This window comes from Varroa destructor, unplaced genomic scaffold, assembly GCF_002443255.2.
Source record: "Varroa destructor unplaced genomic scaffold, Vdes_3.0 BEIS01000004.1, whole genome shotgun sequence".
Taxonomy (NCBI): Eukaryota; Metazoa; Arthropoda; class Arachnida; order Mesostigmata; family Varroidae; genus Varroa; species Varroa destructor.
In genome coordinates, this window is record NW_019211457.1 from 16633288 (window position 1) to 16653503 (window position 20216).

The 20216-nt window shown below is 42.6% G+C and overlaps 2 long non-coding RNA genes across 2 annotated transcripts in view; both read right to left on the reverse strand.

The window, feature by feature from the left end:
- LOC111249447 (uncharacterized) overlaps positions 1–15747 on the reverse strand; it is a 26951-nt gene extending 11204 nt beyond the window's left edge. Inside the window, exons 1-2 of the long non-coding RNA XR_002672916.2 lie at positions 15462–15747; positions 14124–15278 (exon numbers count right to left, since the gene is read on the reverse strand). This is a non-coding gene — a long non-coding RNA (uncharacterized LOC111249447). The remainder of the gene's footprint in view (positions 1–14123; positions 15279–15461) is intronic.
- The window catches only part of LOC147755902 (uncharacterized), an 82188-nt gene extending 62468 nt beyond the window's left edge, over positions 1–19720 (reverse strand). The window contains exon 1 of the long non-coding RNA XR_015327017.1: positions 18715–19720. This is a non-coding gene — a long non-coding RNA (uncharacterized LOC147755902). The remainder of the gene's footprint in view (positions 1–18714) is intronic.
- Positions 19721–20216: the final 496 nt, after the last annotated feature.

The window sequence follows — 20216 nt, forward strand, 5'->3', positions numbered from 1 at the left end:
TGCGAATATTGGGATTGTATAAACCTGCGAAGACATCAGAGTCATTGTTGATACTTTCCCATCGACTGCTCTAGATTCCTCGTCAGCCGTAGTAGTGACCTTCATTTATAGGCTCTGATAATAGTAATAATAAAGATGTAAGATTTTTAAGGTGCATTTATTCAGCCGGCGCCCGTATAAGCAACAATGGCTGTTCGAGGCGGCTCGATGAGAACCCCACAGCCTCTGTATCTGAGACTGTATCTTGTATGATGTCAACTGGTAAAATGTCGAGTTCTGCTTATTACTGTGATTCTCTGTCGATTCGTTTAGGTCCGCATGTCTCAGTTTTGGCGATTAGTTAACTCTGTCGCTACTACTCTTGTTAGAGTTATCACTACTCAACGGTTATTGTAGATGCTGCGTTTTCCCTTGATTGGATGGTGGCGGAGTCTTCTGCTCTCGGGCTTTTTTGACAACGGGAGGATCTATCAAAGTTGCGATCCTTTATACCTCTAAACGTTTGCTACAGACAGCACCCACATATATATATGTGTGTGTGTACTTCATGGCCAATTTTTGGTGCTTAATATAATTCTACTCCTGGTGAAGTTCTTGCAGAGAATATACTGCGTTAAAGTTCTGAAAGAAAATATTATAGATTGTCGGAAGCATCTATTTATCAGTAGAAACAGTTATCCAAATCGTCCGACGTCTGTTCTACGTATAACACACGCATTTCTTTAGTCGTCCATACGTATTCATTCACGCGGCGTAAAAATAACAGTTATATGATTTTAGATGTTCGTCATGTGATCGACAGGTTTAACAAAACATTCGCAGAATACACAATGCTTATTTTTCCTTGAAATTCATGTCGAAACCCCTTGTTCCGTACACTTATTACAGCTACCAATTCGATCGGTGTACACGCGTCTCTCTATTTCGTTGATCCCAACCGGAAATCGTGCCTTTTTCCTTAGCTGCTGCCTGCCAACATCGATGGTAGCCTATTCATCAAGACGCTTTTATGCAGATCAATAATAAATTGTACGAAAAAGTGATCCGTCGCACGCGCCCCTAACAGCGGCCTAGGGCAGCGAGAATCGGTCTGTCCGTAGAACAGAGGCCCGGTATAGCTGAACCGAGAGGCTTTCTAAGCTGAGACGACGCTTTCAGCTGGTATAAACGGTAAGCAGTCATTAATATGTTAAAAAGTTCGTTACGCCGCCTGTTCTCCAATTAGCTAACGTAAATTGTGAGACGTGATTGTCTCCTAAGTTCAGTCAACTATGAGACGTTCTCGGACAACTTAAAATCGTAGTTATTATTATTTTTCGTCGTCATTGTCTGTTTCGACCTGTTTCATCTTTCGTTAACTTACCTCTAGCTAACATCTAACGCAGGGTCTAGTGACATTATACGTATCTCAAGAGCACGCTTCCGGCCATCATCAACTGCATTGAATTAAATGATGCAATTTTCTATGATACAACCGCTTCGTTCCCTAACGGTGTACACCGCGTTTTCTCTACCCGCATTCACAATCGATATTTTACTATCATGAACGATCCTAATAACTTTTGAATCAGCCTAGCTTATATGGGCTCCGCGCTACGAAAACCTATTTTATCAGGCCCATAATCAATTTTCCACTAATGTCATAGACATGTATATGTCAAGTCGTCGGAGAGTCGACTCAACGGGGGTGTGTGGGACACTGGAGAGTCCACGCGCCACCTTTAACCGACTGGAAGTGACCTTGACAGCGATGCTTTCACTGTTCTCTCAACAGACTTGTAATCATGTCGGCAAGAAAGCAATGATCGGCACTTTAATCGAAATAGCGACCTTGCGTATTGATCAACTGACGGACGATAAGTTCGAATCTCCCCCCACGCCCCAGTAAGAGTACGATGGGAGGGTTAACATTCATAGATGGTTTAGACCCATCACCCCCAGGAAAACGAAAGTAATGATGCGCATCGTAGGCGGCGACTTCTAACGGCTGCTGATGGGTAGTTCTGTTTTACTATGCTAAGGGAGCAAGTTTGAAGGGGCGGACCCGGATTGTATGGAAAGCATGTCTTGATTTTACGAGATCAACTATCGAATTTATCGATTAACCGTGGTCAACGGAAAGTGAGTCAGATAAGATATATAGCTAGTTTTAGCATTGATTCAAAATGTAGAAACTAGCTCAGCTACTATTTTATGAGCTCCGTAGGGCAGAGACATGACAAGGTGAATATTGCATTTGTTGTTATAGGCTAATATACATTGTTGGTCCTTTCAGGAATAGCATGTTGACTTTCTAATTAGTGTTTACCTGAATAAAAAGGTGCCTACTTGAAAGGCTCGTCTAAACTCAATAAATCAATAGAATTTTTTTTACCAAGTTTCACCTTAGGAACAGGTTGATTTTCTTTGCTCAAGTAACAAAAAATGATGGAATAAACTTTTTATGGAAAGACAAAAAAAACTTGTCTAGAGGATTGACAGTTTATAATAATTTCTTATATTTGACCATACGAGCCAAATCTAAACCTTATTCGGGTTTTTCAGCGATTGCCAACAACTGCAACCCGAAAATTTCCCGTTGATTTTCTGGCCCCACTTTCTGACTGACCCATTTCGTCTACTCCCCACGAACGTTTCTTATAGGTTCTGCACAAATTTGACCATAGCCCCCTAAACTATTAGATATTACAAGTCTAGTGTAATGTATTTCTAATAGTATCACTGTCAACGTATGCAGTCAGATGTGCTCTTAATACTGCAGACAATGTCGTACGGTGTATCCCATCTATAACATTATCTTTCTCCATAACAGTGCACTACCCGCAAGCGCATGAGAAGCATTTATACTTATGCGTATCAACTCTCAGCCATTGTACGGCGTTGGGTGCGCCCCATCGCGTGGGTAGCATGGGGCGGCTGTCATTTCGTTTCTTCGTTTTCGCATAGAGATCGCTTAACTGCTGCTGCGGCCGCTGTAGCAGTAGATCGGAGATACCAGGGATGGCGGAGCCGTCACTGGGGTAATTTTATTTATGGCCGTTACAACATGGCGGTACTCAACCAGAGCCATGACTCCCACGACACATTGAACGACATCGGTTCCTGTTTCAGCGTCTTTCTCTCTATTTTTTCTCGCTGCAGCGAAGGAGTCCAATGAAGAAACAGGCCCTTGGCCGGTTAGCTAGAGAACCGCCGATATGGCCTTCCTCCGACAAGGAAATATTCCGACATTGGCAAGTGAACTATGCCAATATCAATAGCACTGGCAGCCTGATGACACTGAACTGTGCTCGATATGGTACCGACTCTCCTGGACAGCAAACCGAGACACCTAGTTCAGCTCTGGGCTGCCTGGGTTGAATGTGAAGTGGCGTGGCTGTATATAAGACATAAACGTGGTGTATTTTGTGTGAGAGAGACAACCCAAAGTGGATGGTGGAATCGGAGTGGCACTCAAATCGACCGTTTATCAGTTAGCTCTAGTCAGTCTATATTTTATCGGACGTAAAACCGAATAGGATGAACGCAGCTGGAGAAGATGTTCGTCGAAGATTTCACCACTCGATCCGTACTCGGAATAACGTTGAAAAATTCCGAGTGCGACGCTACCCCGGGCTACTACCATAGCCAGAAACGGCCATGTTCCCTCTACAAAAATATTTACTGTGGGCGGAGAACGACATTTGAAAAAGGCCTTAAGAACCTGCTGAGGTCCTACGGAGTGCAGTTGAATGAGATAGAAGTACGTTTTTGCCAGTAATCGCAATAATAATCTAACAGTTTGGGAGAAAGAAGTCCAACGCAACGATGCAGTATATCCCTCGACCTTCAGCCTATCGGATGCATTGACGTACGACAAAGCTGTCAGCATCAAAACGTCATTTCTCACTTATCTAGTTGGACGGAACCCGTAATTAAGATGCCCTGATGGCAATGATGTTGAATATTTTTTGTCTCACCAGTGAAATTCATAGGACCGATTCATAGAGGAGTTGCATTTGAACGAGGGCTTAATATAATGATAGCATTTTCTCGGTAACTTAGTACAGAGGGTCGGTCCCTTTTGAGATTAGAGTAGCAAAAAAGAACAGGTGCGTGTTATAATAATGGATATCTCACTTGGAAACTCAGACGGTCTATAGTAGAAAATTTACTTTGCTTGTAACAACGGTAAACTAATGAACATGAGGTAACTTCTGTCACGCAGCGATTGATGTGACTGTTTGGATCGTTCTTCAAGTTGACGAAGTAAATTATATAGAATACGTCCTGCTGTAAAATTGTTATTACTAGGGCGTCATCCACAGCCGATGTTAGCCTCTAATAGAGATGATGTCAGGTAGTAACCAGCTATTCTTTAATATATATAAGTTAATAGCTTCTTTTACACTAGAGTTTAAACACAGTTTGTCATGCAAACGTAATACACATTTACGAAAATGTGCTTTTGTCCATTTGCTGAAATAAACGCAAACGATTGTGATGCCAGTTTTAATATCTCTAAACAGTGCTGAGGTATTTAAACATGGAGATGATGAACAAGTCGTTGGCCTGTGTTTTCCACTAGCCGAATTAGCATTACGCTTTAGGGGAAAGGTAAACTTTGTGTTCTAGAAACAAAAGTGTTTGGCCAATCGAGCCCGTCTTCCACACAGACGTTTCCAGAACACAACCCTAACGACGCACTGGGGTCTAAAGGGTAGTTCTGGGTCGAACAAACCCGGGGACCTAGAGCTTCAATAATATAGGTAGGTAGTTATGGATCGAAAACGTTTAAGATCGAAGATGTCTAAGATGAACGATTTCAGTTTATTATCTGCGGACGCCCTTAATGCGTGAATCGCCTGGCAGCAGCAGTATTGTTCGTCTTTTGTAGTGAAGCCTTACGGGATATTTTTGGAAGGACATTATCGATTAGAGAAGAAGGAATAATTAAATTTAATCTACAAAATACTTATTAGGCTATACTAGCTAGTTAACACGTGCTACAGTCCACGACCATTTTGTTAGTTCAATTTGTCAGTCTCTAGCGAGAAACTTCAATCGCTGGTGTTCGCGTTGCTATGACAAATGGCATTTCAAGGAGTTCACGGCTGGGTGACTTCGCCTTCTTGTTGCAGTTGCCGTAGCTGCTGACGACCGGAAGGGGGCTCGAAAAACCTCGTCGTCGGAGACCGCTGGATAACCATTAGTATCGCTTAAAGAATAGCACCGACCGGCTTGCGTCTTTCTGACCGCCCACCCACCCCTCGATACCCCCGACTTCCGTGTCACTTCTCCGCCGTGAGCTTGAAGAAACCCTGGAGGAAGACATTGGATACGGGACTGTGGTGAGCTGTGACCTGCAGGCTATGGCTGCAGGATGTTGTTAAGAAGGAACTTGTTTAAGAAAGTGTTTGTTTTCTATGTTGATAATAAAGTGTGCTGGTGATTAATTTTTAACGTGGATCAATTTGGATGATTTGTAGAAGTTAAAAAAGATGAAATCTCTGGGTCTGATATTTGATCCTGAACTATTTTTCTAGCCATATGCATAGAGGGCATTATCAACGTGATGGCCGGACGAATGAAAAACGTGCTACTATGATATTACTTGGCTTTCACATGTGCATAATAGCAACAGGTGTCAGAGGTATCTTCAATTTATACAGGGTGGGCAAATATAACTAATAATCTTATAGGAGACGCTACGTTTTTATGATGTGCCCAACAGCTTACAAACTTACTGCAACGTTTCTGTAAATATCGTGTTATACAAAACACTTATTATTACACGTGTGGAACCATAGGAGCATCTAAAAAAATCATGGCAAAAAAAACCGCTCGAAGTTTGCCTATAACTAGAGTTTATATTACAGATTTTATGCGATAGATATCATTTTTTACTGCTGCCCATCTGTATATATGGATTCTTCAAACAGACTTCTCAGTGCAATCAGATGCCTGAAGGCATCCGCGCAAAACTATCTTTTATGCGCTTCGGTAGTTTCCTCTATACTGTTGGAGGGGCTGCCCTCCAACACGGACACGATATAGAATCGTATGGGTGACGCTGCCACTTACATGACCATATTTCATAACATTTTTGTGTAGGTTCAGCAAGCGTACAACCCAAGAAGTGGGCTTCTATCGGGGCTGCCAGCGCTGCACACAGTAGACACCCAACAGAAGGAACCCAATATCAATGTTAGAGATTTTAGATTTTCTCATACCTGTTACAGGCATAGTATAATATTTTTTGCTAGCTTGATAAAAAAAAAAACTTTCTAAGCCTCTTACTCTAGGGAAATCAGAAATGTAGAATAAATTATGAGGACACATAGAGCATCTTTAATATTATATCTATTACATCGTTCATTTCGTATTTAGGTTAAATTATTCAAATATTTTAATTGTACTTACTATACATTTCCTAATAGGGGTGGTTATACAAAGCCTAGATATAATGAAGATAGTTTTTAAGGAATCGGCTGCCACCAAATGAAGCAATATAGGTACGATGATGGAAATATCGAGCACTATGCCCTCTAATTCGCATCTCTCAAAAAGTGTTGTTTATATCAAATCGCTTCGTTCAATCATAGATTCACTTGTTGTCGTCCGTACACACTTTGTTTTGATGTGGTATTTAAATTAAGGTCCAAGCACTCAGGATACAGGATTCAGCGTTCAGTGCCAAACATGTATCTTTGCAGTGGAGTCTGAGCTACATAACGTATCAGCTTTATCTTCTTTCAAAAAGCACAATCAGGTTTGTCAGGTTAGCTACCCATTTCCGGTTCGCAGTCAGGCCACGGTATACACAAAAGACAAGAGTGACATCACAACGTTTTGACCCATGATCGCATTCAAACCAACAACCTTCTAGTTTTTTGGTCCTAATTTTGACACTGACTTAGAAGACTATTCCATATGCACCTATTGCATAGTTCAATAAAGCTACTTTATCCATATATCTCCGAATGTCGCCAAACTTTTCCTTGAGCAGGACGAATCGGCACCGCCGAATACTTTAATAAATGGGTTCTGTGATAGTGAAGTACTTTCGTACCAAACTTATGAGATTTTGAAGTGCATCAGGTTCGATACCAGACGCAGCCATCTGGTTCATTTCATGCCAATAGGAGGCCGGCCGTCTCACGCAACGCTTAAGACAGTAGCATCGCTAAAACATATGACGCCTTAATACGCGCTAATCTCTTCCATAGCCAAAATATATTATTGTTATTCGAAATGTTCCCTATTCCATATTGCGGTTGGCCAGTCAATCACCCGGTGTCATCGCTAGGATTGTCCATGCTGCACATGGGGATAGCTATATTCAGAACGCCCAATTCTTGGGTCTTCACTGCATTCATCGTCTGCCAGATACGACGAAATGAACTAATCACTGTTGCTATACTATATGCACAATCAACGTGACGATGGTGGCAGAGTCTGATTATTAATAATCAGATGTATTTATGTACAGAAAATGGGACAAGTAAGCGCGCGTTCAGACTCTCCGGTCGAATGGAGAATTGGAGGTGGTTCTCACTATCGTCCTTCGTATACAGCATAGCTCAACTACACTTCTGCAGAGGCTATACTACCAAGATAGTACCGGTCACTGATATGGAGTCAAAGAGCAACGCATGGATCTATGCCCCTGTGTGCCACCGGGTACCCGTGCACCAAAGTACGAGCTGCGAGGATGGTTTTAGAGACCAGTTTGAGAGCTTTCGGCAACGAAGCCGGGGCACGAGAGGGCAAGCTATGCTGGTGTCTGTGGGAGTTCTAAGATCCTAATACGTATCGATTCTGGCCACATATGTATATCTAGACTTATAGGCCGGCTGTCGCAGCAGCAGGAATAACACCGACAGCGTAATGTCTCGAGCTAATGACACGAGGGACTCTTGTGAATAGACAGTCACGGGTAGAAAAAGGCGAAACTCCAACACGATACTACTTCTTCTTCAGCGTATCCTGTATTCAGCTAACATCGATACCGTGATGCTAAACAGATAGGACATTTAGCCGTTGCTCTTGGTTTTATACAAATAACGTATGCTAAATGACTAAACGTCCGATACAACCGGCGAACACCAGACAGACAGGCTGGACCCCGCCATCCGATCTATTTGTCCGTCTGTCTTCCATAGTTGCTATGAAGCCAAAACCAGCGTGGGGAAGAGAAAGAGATAATTGGGGACGCTGGTGGGGGATTGCACCCCTCATATAACACGCAGCAGGATCTGGCATTTCTAAAGGCAAGGAGAGATTACAGCTCATCGAGGACAGTGGAGGTGGTGCAAACACACAAAACCAAAACAGGTTAAGTCGGGCTGTTCGACTTGGCCTGGTACCGACGAGGCTGTTGACGATGTTGGTGGCAAAGGAGGCGGCAGGAGGCGCCAATAGAGGGACCATGGCCGGCTGCTATGGAGCAACTACGAATTGTCGTCTTCATCGTCATCATAAGCGGGCATAGATAGAGTAGACGATGAAGACGACGGAAAAGGAGAGTAGGAGATCAATTTATCAAGTTTATTATTTACGTACGCCCTGCTTCAGCTGCGGCCACAGCAACAGGAACAACAGCATAACAACACAAGCGGATCCAGCGACCGAATAACAATAGCGGCGGCGGAGACGAAAAAGAAAGCAACGGCATCGAGCTCAACGCCTATGACCGCAGCAGGCTATTAACGAAACCTAAGTAAATATCGGCCGTAACTTATACTAAGATATTAATAGGCACGAGAGCGGAAACATAATTCGCGCTCTTTTTGTCTTGTATAGATGTGGTGAAAAGATAATGCTAGCGACATAAGGGACGGGTGGATCAAAAGCCGAAACGCTGCAAATGATATTAAATTTTATGTGGAAATGGCTTGGAAATTTGTGATTTATTTTTATTTATGTTATTTTCGAGTTGTTTTTTTTTTTTTTACCACACTGTATTCGTTAAAGGTGCACATTGTATGCATAGTTTGCCGGGTGTTACTAGGCCTAAAGTTAAAGCTGTACAGTTTAGGTAAAAACGAGGATATAGCTAGATGGAAATCTCTAGTAATAAATACTGCGAGTTGCATTTAGCGTTGCTGTTAGTCGTTGTCGCAAACTTGTCAACTCCGACATGAACTGAAGTGTTTCTAGGTCCGGCTTCGAACCTAGATGACCTCTATAGGGAACCTAGATATTTAGCAGACAATCACATTGTTACTACTACGCTGTCAAGGAGGTTTCCAATAGCATCCACTGGCTTTCCATTTTGTTTTGTCTGCTTGCCAGTTAACATATGCACGTACAATGCGAACCGGATCAATTCGGTATGATGCCTACGTCGTATCATTGTGTCAACGTTTGAATCCGCTAAGATAGGTGTTTTGGACAGTGTGTGGTGGTCAAACGTTGTCTCATATACAGTGGTCAAAACTGCTATAATTTTCTTAGGCTACACAGTAACCGGCAGTACATCGAAACAAATTCGAAGACGTCTTGCCTCAACAGAGAAAAATCCCTGCTAATTATTTGTTTTCGGCAAAAAATGATCGACATACTTTCATACCAATATTCAACGAATTATTCATAACTACATCAGATGCGTCGCCGTGTAACTCTCGGCCTAAATTACGCGTTGGACGTTCGTTCAATACGCCCAGCAATACCTTCTTTTAGACGGCCACACATTTCACTGCCCAAAAAACCGAAATCACTCCCAATGTGCGAAATATTCGATCTTCAATGGCGACCACCAACGCTCATCGTCTCGAGCTCATGTGAGACTGTCATTAAAGCTAAATCATATAATTTTTAGATATTCAGCTTTATTTCGAAATAGCCAAAAACACTATATTTGTTTATTACTATATGAAAAGCTAAAAAATAATAAAAAAATTTAAAAAAACCTTTATATATATATATATATATATATATATATATATATATTATTAGAGTCATTGCTCAGGTTTTTCCTTCGTCTACTTGACCTTACAACTCGTGTTTTTACGCTGGCGTATATCAAGAAGTGGGGTATAAAGAGGGTCGAGTCTGCAATTTCGAACCGGATTGATTCCAAGGGGGACCGAGTGGTAAGTATTGCGATTTGCGACGCACGCCCTAGCTCGCGCCGAAAAAACAAACGACTGTTGTCCTTTCCGGGAAACAGAAGCCTTCTCTGACTTCTCAAAGGGCCTCCGTCGCTAGAAGGAGACAGGAGCGAAGATTGCTCGGCTCAGGACTCAGGGAAATAGGTCGGATACGCTTAAACGAGAGAGTGCGTACAGGAAAGCTAATGATAGGGGACACTGTTTGTGGCGTTATAATTAATACAATCGCTCAGGAAGTTGGATAGGTGGACGGATTCGGTGAAGCCCCGTGAAAGAAAGGGAGAGCACGTCAAGAAGGCGCCTTTGGTTGCTTTCTTTTCGGCGAGCTCACTTTTTTTCTATCTTTACCATACGGGTTTAGATACATTCGGAGAGAGTATGCATGTTTGTATAAAGGCTGACAAAGAAGAGTAACAAATAAACGCTAAAAAGGTAAAGTTTGGGTGAAAGGGTGCTAATCATCAAGATACCCGTCCTAAATGAATACCCCATGTTGTTGTGCCTTCGGCCCTTTGCGTTGTAGCTCGTCTTCTGGGATAGCAGTGAAGATAGCCGTTGTATGCAGTCCGCACGTGGCAGTTCGGATGTATATGAATCTGCTCTGCGAGCAAAAAAACATTAACATTCGCTAATATTACCAAAAAGTATCAAACTAAAGTAAATGCATAGGATCTGCTACACACGTTTCGTCATAAGGATAGTAGTTTTACACTCATATGCATATGGATTCTGCTATGGATATGCAAGCATCTATACCACAAATTTTTTCTATGTAACATATAATTTGTGCCCAATTTGCCCATGGCGGTCGCAAAGCGCTCAAACGTTTACCTATGTGCGGGTTTGTGAGCAATTTAAAGGAACCTTTCAGCAGGTTATTTGAAAGCAATATTATTTATTGTTCACGACTTTACATAGAAATGAGATTGCTGAAATAATGGTAAAAGGATATATTGAAACAGTTACGAATAAAAGGTCTGGGTTTTAAAAAATGCTAGTGCCTGGTTCGATGACCAAAGGCACTGTGAAGCTGAGTTAGTACCATCACAATATGAACATGTAGGCCATAATGACCAATATATAGCTGTACTAGATATTTCAATATTAAGGCTCGCACAAAGACATAGGAGATATGCTATTGTTGTCGTATCTTGGTTTGCTCGACAATCTAACAGCCGTATACAATAACCAACACATTGAAGCAAATGGGAGCGACAGTTGAAAAGATCGACGGACCATTGGATAAAGAGCAGTTTCATGTATTCACCGCCGTTTGTTAGATAACCGCTTGCGCAGGTGGCATCGTCGAAGTACGCTTGACTTGCCTATGCAAGGTAACCTCGTGCAGCGCGAACGTAAATAAAAGCCTAGTGCGGATCGCTACTGAAAAAAGGCCCCGGCTAAGTGGTAACGCCAGAGAGCTTGCAGGGAAAATGCCTCCAGGGAGACAACAGTGGTTTTGGATCCTTATCCATAGGGTTTTGTACCTTACTAGCTGTCCAGTCTTCCAAATGCTCTTTTCACCCTTTGCCTTGACGTGGGCAGGCGGGCGAGCGTTTCGGTCGAGAAGATGCAACTGGACGGTTGGATAGAGACGACTCTTAATTGCCAGCTGCCAGCAACCGACCACGTGGTCTCATCTGTCTGCTGCTGGAAGGCCTGCGATCCTAGCCAGGACAACGGAGCTGAACAAATCTAAGGTGAGTGTGGGATAATGTAAGGACGTGTAGAGGGTGACTGCTTTAGGGAGCTACATTTCCCTGCTCAACATATCCATTATGCCATGCCATACCAAACAGCTCCAGAGCCCGTGGATTTCCCCTTTGCGTCGTTCGTCCCATGAATTCGGTATACACAACAAGCCTACTTGGTTTTCGTACTCAATGCCCCTGCCATCGACGCACTAATATCGAAGAGCTAAAGTGGGCCTGAAAGTTGAGCGCACTACACTGCGCAGATATGGCGACGGTATCAATCGTCGCCATATCTGCGCTGCGATCAACAACTGCGAGGCTAAGCAATCGAAAGTGACGAGCGCGAAGGAGCAAGATAAGAAACCGGCAAGTAAACGCGTGGAAAGCAAAAGCGAGCTTCAAACGGACGAAAATCAGCGCGTTGAAGTGATAAAACACAGATGACAATGTAATTTCGTTGAGTTAGCAGGTATCGTCACTTATGAGGGTGAAAGCTAACTAAGGAAATGGCACGGATACTATCTTTGTTCTCAAGTAAGTATAACATTTTGTGTACAAGGAGGGGCAAACAGGGATGTTTTCCCAAGGGGAAATTATAGTCGGTTTTGAACGAGGAGTAGTACCCTGATCTGTTTGGTTGAACTGTTATCATTTTCAAGCATTCTTGATGTAATTATTGTTGTCTGTCTATTTGCTTAGTGGATCTCATATGGCCCCCAAGTTTTATGACGTATCCAATTGATTTTGATTGTTATATCTGTGATATGTTCTATAATTCATTCCCCTAAAATACCTACACTCAAGATCAAATGTAGCAATTGGCAACATCGCTATTTATCCCTGGACTTGGCAAGGTTATACACTTAAGAGACTGGGTCCATATCAACCGCTAACGAAAATTACGCTTCTATTTCCATTGAAACCTATAAGCTTATCTAACTTGGGAGGTAACGTTGAGGGTGCCAGCACTTGTATGCGTGTTGCGATGCGATCGCCACCTTTTAAGGAGTCGGGTGGGCCTAAAAGTGTCGTCAAGGGAGAGTTTATCCTAAGTAAAGCTCTATTTGCATGCCGATCGACGCTGACCGTTTTGCATGTTCTGTGCGGGAGTCCTCAGGGTCCGTCGTTCTTTACCATAAGCCCAGATGTATCATGCAAGCGCTTTCTGGTCTACGTAGTTTTCCAACGTAAATGGAAGCTCCAGAATGTTTTAACTCCAGGGTTACAAAGTTCGCAAGTAAGTCACAACACTGCGCTATTCAGACTTCGGATCATAGAACGATGTCGAGTTCTTGGCGATGACAACCAACAGAATCGGCTGTTCACAAGGTGAAGTCTTGGTACCTAGCCTGCCAAGAACCGCGCTCCCATGCCGATTTACCAGCTTATATGAGTCGAACGGAAAAGGTTTGGGATTCCAGGAAGGAGCGACCTAACCCTAGAACGAGAGAAAGAACGCCAATCGCGTTAGTGATCCCGTCTTTGAACATGGCCGCGGAGAGCTGGTCTGTGTAAGCAAGCCTTACGAGAGAACATTGTGTTCTACCAGCGGAATGGACTCCTGGGGATCAATGTTCATCTTGCTGCAATTATTTGCTATTTGATAGCACCTCTTTCCTTTGTCTAATGTTTCATTTCCTCCACAGATACACATACACACGTATCTGACCTCTGCTCAAGTGTTTACCCCAGTGTAAAAAGGTTCCTATAACGGAATCGCGTCGGTGCGTCGAAGTCGCTAGTGGTAACATACGCACCCCTTCTACAGAGCCCAAATGCGTGTAGTGTAATTATCCACCAACTGACTTTTCATGGTATGTTCGTCTTTACAAGACTGCCGAGTTTTGGTCAATTGGGCCCGAACGATTGCAAAAAGAAGTATACATTATAGGTGCAATTGAACATATAATGAAACTGTTTATGAATAAATAATAACATTTATTTAAACTGTAGTAGTTGTTTTTACGCCATTTTCAATTTAGTAGCGTTCTACAATTAACCTGTGGGAACTGTATATCTTGTTGCCGGTTTTTATTTCTGACGAGTTAATTCGTATGGGCTTATTGGAATCATATGGTACTTCAGTGACGCCGCACCTTATTGCATGTAATATTTTTCATTCGTTGTTTTCAATTTTATTGTGTTTTTTTTTATTATCAGCAGCTACAACAGGTTCGTTCATTGTCTTCAGGTATAATAGCGTCCAATGTACACTGTGTCCAATGTGTCTATTATAGAAATAGGTAAGGGTGGTACCTAGTCATATGGTCACACGGTATTCCCTACACTGACGCACATCCTGTGGCAGCAATTGAATTGAATTGAGTAATCTCACCTGACGAATGTCCGCTCCTTCGATAAACCAGATGAAGTTGGAGTTGTTAATTCACGGTTAGATCACTATCTCTGGGTCAGCTCGAACGTGAACTAGCAAATAGTCAACCCCGTAATGGTTGTATCGTCGTTAGCTCTGTGGGTGGAATAGCATTTGTCCAGTATTTACCCAGTCATTCTCTTCTGTTGTATGTCTTTGTGACCGGTAGCCAGCGGCAAGTCGTTTCCCATCATTTGAACTACTATGCCTACGGTAATTCCACGCTCGATTGAATTTTCGTCAAATCGTCTATTGACGCGCGAATCCACTGTTAATGGTGCTGCGGCCGAGTTAAACGAAGCGATACCGGCGTTGTCGTCATCGTCGCCGTTGAGTCTGCTTAAGAAATCAACCTCAATGCTAGCACAATCCGTATCTCGATTAGCTCGCCCTTCACTCTAATCCTAAAGCTCAGACCGCCATCAACAACACATCATGAACTAGCAGCACCTCAGACCAGGCCAGAGCAGGAACGGCCAGGGATGAGGATTTCATTCATTTGTATCCTACTATAAATTAGACGTACATCCCCTCATCCACTGTAATAGTTCGTCTATATTTGTTTATTCTTATTGTCCTACTAAGGCCTCTCTTGTTCGCCTACTTTCGTTCCAGATTCCTTTATCGTCTTTGCTGTTTTAGAAGGTCTGGCGTATTGTCTACATTGGACCCCACTTCCTGTCATTTTGTCGGAACCGATAACGGCCTGAATGTGGTCAGCTGGTGGAGTTAAGAAAGACTTTCCTGCACGCTTGCCCGTCCTGAGTGTCGAGTACGACTATGTCGAGTTTGGCCATAGCTGTACAGCGCCGTTGAAGCCGAGGAGCGGTCATCGTTATTATCTTCATTATTATCTGCTTCATTCTGCTGATCGATTTGTCCGTTGATGGTACTCGTATAAACGAAGCTTCAAAGATTCACATGCCTTCTCCCTATCTGTTTCCGCATGGTTGTTGCTTGGCCTTTAACGGGAGCTGATTGGCCCGTTTTTGTCGCGTTCTTCCAGTGCCAGGCTGTCTCCTATTGAACGCCGCATCGTTCGTAGTCAGCACCGGGGTCAAGTAATAAGAATAGGGCGATGTAAAGCGACAGGAAAACTGTTTCGAGCACGAAATTCTGCCATCAGCGCCACAAAAAGGAAGCCGAAGTGTTAGATGGTACTGAGAAGCTGGCTTTCGCCGGACTAGATCCTACGAAAATAACACGAAAAGGTCAATCATTGAAACATTATGGAAAAATAGGACATCGTTCGTGGGAAAAAGAGAAGATTGAAGTCAAATTGGTAAGCCGAATACCTACGCTTATAGAACCAAAATGACGAAAAGCAAAAGGCCCTTGAAGTGAAATAGTGAGTCGTAGCTTCCAAATATCACATTCATATGGGCGTCATTTGTACGGAATTGTTTGTAAGGTTATGTATTTTTCCATTTTACTTACTATCAACATGTCGAAAGTTACGCTTACGATATTGCTAGTAACCCCGTCTAACGAGGCGTGAGATTTGCGGAAAAGCATGAATAGGGAAATAACACGTAATCATAATTGCGTTCAATGTTTGTCTTCTTTCGACAGCATCACTTAGCAATCGCACAAGCGCAACTATGAATCACGACTAAGTTAGCAGTCTGTTCAAAATAAGTAATAAATAAATAAATAAAAGTTTCTGTAACTTAAGGCTACATAGGAAAACCCATCAGCGCGCTTCATAAGCACCATTCTGATGGTTGTGACCCGAGTCCTTCTATACTAAAAGACGAGCCGCGACCGTCGAGTGCTTCTTAAGCTATCTACTCGACAGATAGCAACAACGATTATCGCTCGTAGCTCGTGCAGTCCGCTACTAAAACTGGAAGACAGGTGGTCTTTGACACCCATCGTTCCCATAGAGTTTTTACTACTGCCTACCCAGCAATGGTATCTGTCCAAAGGCGATGTGAATCAGGCTGTATAGGCGAACTATACAATCGCACTTTCTGATGCTGTTGCGCGACTGTTGCTGACGGATGATGAATCAGTACCCCAGGAGCCGTTACCATTAAATAAAATTGTGCCTGTTTGTCACTGCGGGTTGGTTGTTGGATTAATAATCCGTATCAATCGGACCGATAATCATTCACGAAGCAAATGACGCGGTCTGACCAAGGGATTTTGAATTGTTCCAAATTTGAATGATTTTCTTATTAAAAAGATTAGTCGACGTACGCGGTTTAAAGGCTGTAGATTTCTCGTATGATGTGTCTGTTTGTAAATAACATTCAAGGAAAATGTTCTGCAAGTCCTGCCGTTCCCCTTGAACGTGCCAGTGAATTACGTGACGGCGTGGCAACCGATGAAGCGGGTTTCTATGGTACCATAATAATGATAATATCTCCAAATTATTTATGGACCGTAAAAAGTGAATGTATGACATGTTGGATCTGTGGTATGGCTTACTCGATGGTGCAGCAGCTAAAGTCTTCGAAGTCCAGCAGTTCGAGTTCAGGCTTCGAGTGTTTTTCTTTTCTTGTTTTGCTAAAATCTGCCCCTTTGAGCCATCACTAAAATGACCTGTTATAGAAAGCCGTTCTGAGATAGTTTTTATATCAGTAATAAGTTCAATTGAATCATAATTAAAAGCCATGGCTGCAACACTGCTGTTATTTATTACCTGAGCTTTTGTTCGATTGTAGATTGAAATTAGCTATCTCAGCGTTACGTTGCTTAGCGAATCCTTTTAAGTTCTCTAAGTTGGTTGGAATACAGGAAAAAAACACGTACTTATTATCCGTATATTGGGTAAAGGTACCAAATTATCGTACCAAATGAAACTTCAACAAACACTTGTTTTGGTGCATATCGCCATTTCTACAAATGCAAATCCTCTCGTTAGTAAGACAAATAGCAAAATCCTTCGAGTTGTGTGTCCCAAGTAGTAGTGTCATCTCTCTTTGAACAAAGGCTATGCCGTGTCTCCGAGTAAAGCGCGGTTTAAGTTAATTTCTACAATTTTTAGCTATAGATTACTCCTAAATTCGGTCGCAGTTCCAACAATCTGATAGAATATCCTATCGAAATTTATAACGCACCAAAAATTTAACACGACCATATATATATATATATATATATATACATATGCCTCTGCTGGCCGTTCGACTAAATTGTCGGCAGCGTATCTAAAGTAAGTTTTAGATATTTTTTTTTTTGATAATCGTATAAAATGGCGCGAAGTAGATGACGGCCACAAACCTTGTCTATCTACGTACCGTCGGTGTTCAGCAATTATAATGGCAGCTGGTTTATTTCTATGTCATAGAAATAATTATATTGTCTGTATCCAGCTTATCTAAAACGAAGTTCTATTGTAACACCGTAACATAGACAATCGACACAAGCAATAGCAGTACAAGTCGCCATTGATAATATCAACGGCCAACATTATATATCATGACAAATATAATAAAGGGCCTGTTCAAACGAAGTTGACAGGTAGACAGTAGCCTTACGTGCAAGCTTAAATTGAACTAGTAATTACGTACAGCCAGTTATGTAAAAGAACAGGATCTCAGTATTTTTTTTTTTCTAATTTTTCTCATCACTATTTCGATAAGTTCGGTATTGATCAAGCGACCTGTCACCCAACAATATCGTTGCCAGGATAGGCTTCGCGGCCGACCGTAACAGCAAACTACTTTACCCAGGTTCACAGATAATTTCGGTTAGCTGTCGAGCCGATTGATAGGGTGTCCCGTTAACTAATTTATGTGGCAGCCTCACAACAGACTCATTTCTTCACTGCGGTCCAGACTACATTGTATCAACGAACCTTCGACAGTTCGAGCCACCTTCCGCTGTAGCCACAGGACGGTCCTCTAATGTTCAACGCTGCTCACTAATGAATTTTTTGGCAACACGTCCACACACGAAACGGCAGAAAGTTTCCAACACCGATACCTGTGACGATCATAAATTCTCCAGTGCCGCGGTGCCGGAGATCGCATTAAGACGGATAGACAGACATCGACTGACAAACATTTTGAGAAGATTGCCGTAATCCAGCTAATTGTCCTATACACTCCCGTAGGCTCACTTGATGATACTCAGAATAGGAAGAACGAATACTTCTTCACTGACTTCGTTTCATCGCAAACAAAAGTGGCAAGACTGGCGTCCATTTAAGTTAATGGTAGATCGATTGACAACTTTGATGTCGGGACTGGGCTGAGTTTTGATGCAAGCAAAATGGTTTAGAAATGTACTAGTACATACAAGCCAATAAATAAAGATGCATTCTACTCGTTTTTAGGAACCGATCACTGTATTTTTAGGTTATCAGGAAGTAGGTTGAAAAATGTATTCAAAATATGAAATAAGTTAAATTCTAAAGAGGTAGCTCGTCTACCAATGGCCGTGTCCTTTTCCAGACTACAGTAAACGACGACATTGAGATTTGAATTGAAATCACCTTGGCTTTATCCTTTAAGTGGCGCCGTCGCTTACGCTCTGCGGGAAAACCCTACATTTTTTTGTTACTATTGGCAAAATTAATATTATAAAGTTATAAATATTTACTCACCTCACTGTAATTCTGCCGATATATGACATGTCAGTGATTATTCTCTAGCAATTTTTTTACATGCAGCAGAACTTGTACGTCATTATAATGTACGGGCTTAAAAAGAGACCTAATTCTAGGACGTTACACGCGGAAATACTCTGTACATGTAAAATGGTCACATTTCTTGATTGAGATCTGTTTGATGTCGCGGTTTCAATCGGTTCGGGAACACGTGCACATTTCCGACGCAATTTTAGGGGGTTAACCTATAAAACACACATAAGCACCTGATTATCTGCTTGCCGAAGAAGCCAGTTACGTAAATCACAATCTTCCGCAATCGGCCCGTGTTTTCTCGCTGTCACCTAGGTGATTGCCGGCCGCAGCAATGCCTTCAGTTCTCTCCAACCAGTTCTTTTTCTTATCAAGCACGCACACCAATCAGTCTGCCTTGAAACTCGAACGTTCTATTATCCACCGTACTTACTCACAGTAGATAGCAGTACGTTTTCTTTTCTCTGAATCCTTCGTCGGACGCTAGCCAGCTCGTCGTTAACTAGTTCGGAAACAATCAGCACTGATTGCAAGCACCGCGGAACATTACTCCTTTTCCTAGCGCATTCGTCTACTTGCCGCCATTTTTCTAATCGTATGATAGCGCCATCGTCCTCAGCACCATTAGCAATCATATCCAGGTGGCCTGCAGATACTTCATGCGAAATCAGTTCTCCGCCTGATAAAAATAACGGTTGCAACGATTTTCAGCAACCGCAACAGTGTCGGTGAGCCCGTCTCGAGAGGAAATGTTGTCTAGAAGAATCGGCGGAATTCCGTGAAACAGAGGTCTGAAGTGACAACCTCTAAATGGATAGCCACGGCGAAGAAGCCAACACAAGCGAGCCAAAGCACTGATCGTGGTATTGCTTAACTCAAGCATGTCGGGGAGTGTCAAAGCTCGACGACCGGCAGCATCTACGAAGCGGGCAGTGCCTTCCACAAGCACGCAGGTACCTGCGTTATGCACGGACCTATTCACATGGAACCACATCTATGTCAGAGACGTATAGTGTCTGCGAAGGGAAGCGTCCGTGTATCACGATACATTAAATCAGCCGCTCATCGACGAACTGTGCCTTTCACCGAAGAACTGTTTTGGTTCTGGGCCAATCTTCTTTTGTCCTCTACTTTCATTAGCGGCAGCACATAATGTCGTTCTTATTATCAAAAAAACAGCTATCGAAACGGAGTATGCCGAACATGCGCATTCAGCAACATCCGTACGGATGTTTAGGTAACAGCTTTTCTATGAGGGACTACGATCAAATGTATCGGTGTTAATTTCTTCAAGGAAATGCTTTGAAAACGGTACAACTTTGGCGAAAATAAAACAGCTTACTTTGGGTGGCTAACTTTGTATAACACCAGACAACAAGTGTCATGTCCGGACGGATAAGACAGAATAAGCCGCAAGACTTTTAATGGGTTGATTTCTGCCGAATCCTTGGTCCATCTAAGGCAAT